Source organism: Venturia canescens, chromosome 1, assembly GCF_019457755.1.
Source record: "Venturia canescens isolate UGA chromosome 1, ASM1945775v1, whole genome shotgun sequence".
NCBI lineage: Eukaryota > Metazoa > Arthropoda > Insecta > Hymenoptera > Ichneumonidae > Venturia > Venturia canescens.
The window spans coordinates 34,526,138-34,532,462 of NC_057421.1; the positions used below are offsets into that span (position 1 = coordinate 34,526,138).

Consider the following 6,325-nt stretch of genomic DNA (forward strand, 5'->3'; position numbering starts at 1 on the left):
GACAGAACGCTTTGGATCAATTGAAAAATTTTCAATTAGCAATATCTCCTCCATCAATTGGAAATTGCTCTGTCAATTGACAATATCTTCTCAATCAATTGGAAATTTTTCGTCAATTGGTAATATCTTCTCCATTAATTAGAAATCGGTTAATCAATTGACACTGTAATTTGTAATAATTAATAATTTTTAATCAATTGATAATAATAATTTTTGCAATGTGCGTTTTTGATCAATTTAAAAATGAAAAATGAAAAATTTTTTTTTGCTGATCTCTGTTCCAGATATAACAGAGATTCTAGATCAATTAGGAAAGGCAAAATATTTTTCGGTATTAGATCGTGCTTCTGGATTTCACCAGATCGAAGTAGAGCCAGCCGATCGACCTTAAACAGCTTTTGGGGTTAGCCGGTTATTACAGACGATTTATTCCAAATTTTGCCACAATCCTTTAACAATATTGCTGAACAAGATGACTGAATTCCAGTGGAGGGAGGCACAAGAAAATTCGTTTAACGAAATAAAGAAGATTCTATGCTCTCAACCATTATTGTAGTACCCTGACTTTACTCGACCATTTGTTATCACAACAGACGCATCCGGATATGCCTTGGGCGCTGTATTGAGCCAAGGACCTGTAGGTAAAGATCTCTCGATTGCATATGCATCCCGTACCTTAAATGCCGCAGAGATGAACTATTCCACCACTGAAAAGGAATTATTGGCTGTAGTATTCGCTGTAAAACGGTTTCGTCCTTATGTCTTTGGTCGTACATTTACCTTGATTACTGATCATCGTTCATTAACCTGGCTTCATAATCTCAAAGACCCTGCTTCAAGGCTTGCTCGTTGGAAAATATGGCTCAGTGAGTACGATTATGAGTTTGATTACAAGCCTGGTTCTTTAAATGCAAATGCTGATGCACTTTCAAGAAGTCCTGTAGATTCCACTGAACATCCTGAGGAAACTGATCATCGGGTGCTGATCGTGCATGATCCGTTACCCGCTGCAGAATCCGAACTCCCTGAAGACGACCTTTTGGTAGAACGTGTGTTCCTGTGTAAAGAGAAAGTGAGAAATGTTGAGTTAATAAAGGACAGTAACAGTGACTTGACGGACAAAGAAAGCTCCCGTAATGGAGGCTCGTTTGAGGGACGCGTGATACCTTCAAATGTGAGTGGCTCGGTCGCCTCAGCGACTAGTTATATATCTCAATGTATGAGAGCTCCCCCTGGGGAAAGCTGTGTTGCGGGTGTGAAGCCCGCTCACAGGGAGGTGTGTACCTTAAGTTGCACATCCTTCGGGAAAGATGCGCGCAGAGGAAGCGTATCAACTCTAGGAGCGAACCCTAATGGGAACAGTTCCGTTGAGGGGAACGCAGGCCTTTTGCGAAGTATAAACGTCTTGGGTCCAGGCGCAACGTGGAAAGGATCGATGCCTCGGGAAGACGTGACTTCACCACGTATTGAGTGTGAGAAATGTGAAATTGGCCAAGACGATTTGACAAAGACAAGAAAGAGACGAATTGCCGAAAACGAAAGTTTTACAGAAGTAAAGAAAGAGTTGTGTAATGGACCACGTTTTCCTAAAAGAATTCCTATTCTAATCACAAATCCCAGATCAATATTGAGACCAATTATCCAAAATAGCACTGATACGATAATGATAAGAGATGATAACAAGATGAATTTCATTTCTGCAGATTGTATTTTGACAACTGCTCTTGGAAGAGATTTGATGAATTCAGGTGAATTCCACTTGCAGACTTTGAAAGCAGAGGAACCAGAATTGGGTCAAGTAGTAGTGACGAGAAACAAGAAAAATTATATTTTTCACCTGTTCATACGTGAAAAATTCGATGATAAAATTTTCATGAAAAATATCGAGTTAGCAGTAGAAGCTCTGAAACAAGCTACTAAAGCTTTAAATGTGAAGAATTTCAGTATATCGAAAGTTGGGAATGGACTAGGAAATTTCTCATGGATATTAGTTGAGAAAATATTTCGTGCTTACTTTGGAAAGGAAGATTATCAGATAACTGTTTGTGCCGGAACAGTCAGAACTCCATCTGAAACAGAACGTCCTTTGATCATAGCTGAAAATCATGACTCCGTTAGTGGAGGACATAAAGGAGAGACAAAAACCTACGAGCGAATAAGACAGTCATATTATTGGAAAAACATGAAAAATGATATACATGATTACGTCAAAACGTGTAGTTCGTGTCAACGGAAGAAACTAATTCGAGTAAAAACTAAACAGCCGATGAGAATCACTGATACCCCTACTAAGGTATTTCAGAAACTACAAATCGATATCGTAGGCCCTTTGCCCTTAACCGAGACAGGTAAACGGTATTTACTGACCTGGCAGGATTGTTTATCGAAATATTCGGGAGGCATCTCTTTGTCCAATGTTGAAGCACCTACTATTGCTATCGCATTCGCAGAAGCTTTCATTTGCTTATATGGATGTCCCGAATCTATTTAAACTGACCAAGGTAGCCAGTTCCTCAGTGCGATTATGATTAACATTGCCAAAATCTTCAAGATCAGACAGTTCAAATCAACCTCTTTCCATCCACAATCGTTAGGATCCCTCGAGAGAAGTCATCACACATTCATCGAATATCTGAAACATTATTGTACACAGGTTAATTGGGATCTTTGGTTACCATTTGCAATGTTTTCTTTCAATACTTCACTTCATGAGTCAACTGGATTTACACCTTACGAAGTTGTCTTTGGTAATAAAGCTAGGCTTCCCTCTGAATTCGCAAAAGAAAAGGTACCGCTTACTTACATAGAATTGGTTGACAATTTATTGATCAGGTTATCTGAGACCCAATCGACGGTTATCTCTAGACTAGAAGCTGCAAAAAGATGATGTAAAAAATACTATGACCGTAAACTGAATACAAAGAATTTTAAGGTAGGACAATATGTCTACCTACTCAAGGAACCAAGAACTAACAAGTTTGATGATCACTATATTGGTCCCTTTTTAATAAATCAAATTTTCAGAGATAACAATGTTGAACTGCAAATCAGTCAAACTAAAACAAGAATAGTTCATATGGATAAATTAAAACATGCATTTCTCAGATTGGATGACGAAGATTAATAATGAAACTGGATTTTAAATCTTAATTACGTAATAATCTTACTTTCAAGACGCTTTGATTAAGCCTTCTGTAGATTTTAATTGATTCGCGAAATCAGATTGTTATAGTTTACTAGTAACATAACCTGAAAATAATTGGAAACCAGATCTATTTACCATAATATCGATTCCTTACAGTAATTAACCGTGCTTTTGAAAAATTTCACTGAGTTCTTGCACTGCAAAATTATAAGTATACAAACACCCCTTGTTTATCACTTTCGTTAACACTTCTTAGTCTACAATGTTTATCCTACGATTCCACCATATCACTACACCACGGCAAACGGCGACCACGGCGACCACACGCGTAAACCTATGAACATAAAAGTTGTTTCATTGAAACATCTTTTTCAATAAGGGGGAAGGTGTGACGAATGCGTAATTCGTCACCAGAGTGCGCTGATTTCTGCGCTAAAAACCGCGAATTTGCGAATTTCGTACTTTAGCATTTCATACGGATTTGATAATTTGATCATTGAAATATTAACAAATGAGAGGAATATGACGGACTTGGGTGACTAATATATAAGTATAGCATAAACAATAACCGCTAGTCGATAAGAAATATGAACGTATTGACTAACTCATTCTTATAGTTTACATTATAATAATCTCCAAACGTTGAAATGTATCGAAATAAGGCTTTCTTTGATTTCTTATATAAATAGTTCTAGTATTCTAATACGATACTTTTATCCACTTTCATCTTATAAACATTAGGCTACGACATATCCATCGTCACTCTTATGCTAAGGAAGAGGGAATAAGGGGTACATCTACTTGGACGCTGACAGCGTTTTAGACTTGGCGTTGTAAACGCTAAAAGCGTTTAGATGGGTGCGTTTAGAATTGTGTTCTCAACGCTCCCGACTGCTCCCGACGTTCAAGTGGTTGAACGCATCCACAGAGAGAATCGTCTGTTATCTCTGTTATCGTACTACCGCTCGTTTCGCTGTCTTCACTTTTCGATGAATTCAATGTTATTTCGTCGAGTAATTGAAAAAGAACAAATCACTTGTTGGTTCCGCCATTTTGTAATCGCACCAAGTCGAACATGACGTGAACGCAACCAGCGTCACCGTGTTCACTTCAAATGGAACACGTTTTAACGTTATTAGCGTTAAGAGTATGGATCAGTCGACTAACCTCACTTGGAATTTTTGAAATTGAAATTCTCTGACACGGTTTGACCGATTAAAAAAAGGCTCTGTTAGTCTACGCAGAACGATGGCAAAAATCGACTGACAGAGCCTTTTTTTAATCGGTCAAACTGTGTCAAAGAATTTTGATTTCGAAATTTCCAGCTATCTCTCTCGCACTCACGGTTGCGATATACCGACTGATCCATCCTCTTAAACGCTATTAACGCTGTCAGCGTCCAAGTAGAATTTACCCTTTATCACCCATTCAGAATTCTAATTCGTTGTTGATATCACTGAACTGAATGAGAAACTGTTCATATGCAGTCGTTGACGAAGGAAAAATAGTCACATCCGCGCAATCTATATCTGAAGAAAACGGAAATAAGGAATCACTCATCGAAAATTGAAAGAAACTTCTTTTTTCAAGTATTTTTTTTTACCAACTGAGAGAGTTACCCCTATAATGTGTTTTCATATACTCCACTGCAATACCGACACGGTAAGGCGCTTAGATTGTGAGTCGCTAGATGGAAGTGAATGTGAAATCGAGACGAAACAATCGAAGAGTGAAAAATAAAAAGTTTGTGGGCGGCTGAGACTTATGCTGATTCCTAGCGAATGTGGGATTTTCCTGTATTTATTTTTAAGGCTGTGATTTTACTGGAAAATACATTTCAAGCAGGTTCGTATCAACCATTATGAAATGTTGGCAATCATCATTTCTTGCCAGAAATAGTATATTACGACCCTAGGCCCGAAAGTTGGATTTCCTGGCATGTGCTATATGAAGGCCGAGGCGAAGCCGAGGCCTTCATGTTGCACATGCCAGGGCATCCAACATTTGGGCCGTGGGTTGTATACTATTTTTCTTGATCCTGTAGCCGAAAGTACGTTCAATAATTACTAGCAATCGCGAGGGGGGGAGGGGGGGGGGGGCGCCCGCCCGACTTTTGCAGGACCGAGGCGAAGCCGAGGTTTTGCTGGTCGGGGCGGGCATTAAAAACATAAACAAAAAGTCAAAAAACACACACACAAAATATCACACAATGATACAACAATATTATTAGTACAAATAAATAATTCTTTGATACATGTCTGATTCAAAGTCCCATGATAGTTAACAATTTCTATATATGAATATTTCCCGCTATACTTGACAATTTATATGAATATGTGCTTTCCTATGAACCTGGAATCTGGAAATACAACATTATTCGGGACGACCATATTCATTTTATTAGTCCCGTTACATTATTTTCTGTTTTCTCATCTGAACGAACAAATGTATGTTATTCGTCCGGGTTCATGGCAGTATAGCGCATAACATGAATGATAAAAGCTACGCTATACGCGCCCGCTTGAAGCAAATAATAATGATGCTTGGCAACGAATAAACAAAATCATGGCAACGAATACAGGCTTCACATTCATATATCGAAATGAAAGGATCACCGGCCGCAAAAATATCGTCAGAGCGCTCTGAAGTTAGCCGAGTTAGCCGGCCACGAAAAATGCTCTTCCCGGCCTGAAATGCGGCCGGAAAGTGCGTACTTTCGGCTAGGGGAGCAAGAAAAAAATTTTTGCTCCCGGCTCATGCGATCTTTCATCTCTATATCTTTCAACTTTGTCACCCGTGCGAAATAACCACATCTGAAAAACGAGAGAAAAGCTACGAAAATCGTTGGAGTAGAACGATGAAAAAGTATATTTCAAAGTTTCCAGGTCGAATAAAAGCTCACTCAGAATGTACGGTAGGGTCTCAACTCGACATCGAGCAACTCGCCACTAGAGACGCGGCAGCGTCTTTACATATACGCAAACAATGCGGTGTGCGGTGGCGAGTTGACCAGTTTCGAGCTGAGACCGATGCATCACCACAAGCATTGACGTGATTCCGTACCCAAAAACGATTAATGCACTTTTCTGGATTTTCAGAAAAATCTGGAAATAATAGTCTAAGCACCTTCTTTATTTTTAATATCATGAAAATGCATGCATTCATTTCCTCTCTCGCATA

The 6,325-nt window shown here is 38.9% G+C and overlaps 1 long non-coding RNA gene across 11 annotated transcripts; it reads right to left on the minus strand.

Annotated features, from left to right (window-relative positions):
- Window positions 1-396: 396 nt before the first annotated feature.
- Window positions 397-3,462, minus strand: LOC122413840 (uncharacterized). Of its 11 annotated transcripts, none has more exons than XR_006261639.1 (6): window positions 3,281-3,461; window positions 2,955-3,056; window positions 2,368-2,873; window positions 2,015-2,069; window positions 781-1,057; window positions 397-707 (listed from the first exon to the last, which is right to left on the minus strand). It is a non-coding gene; the product is annotated as an uncharacterized lncRNA (long non-coding RNA). The 11 variants fall into 11 exon arrangements; XR_006261641.1 differs by having other exon boundaries at window positions 3,168-3,281; XR_006261643.1 differs by having other exon boundaries at window positions 2,951-3,056; window positions 3,168-3,281.
- Window positions 3,463-6,325: the final 2,863 nt, after the last annotated feature.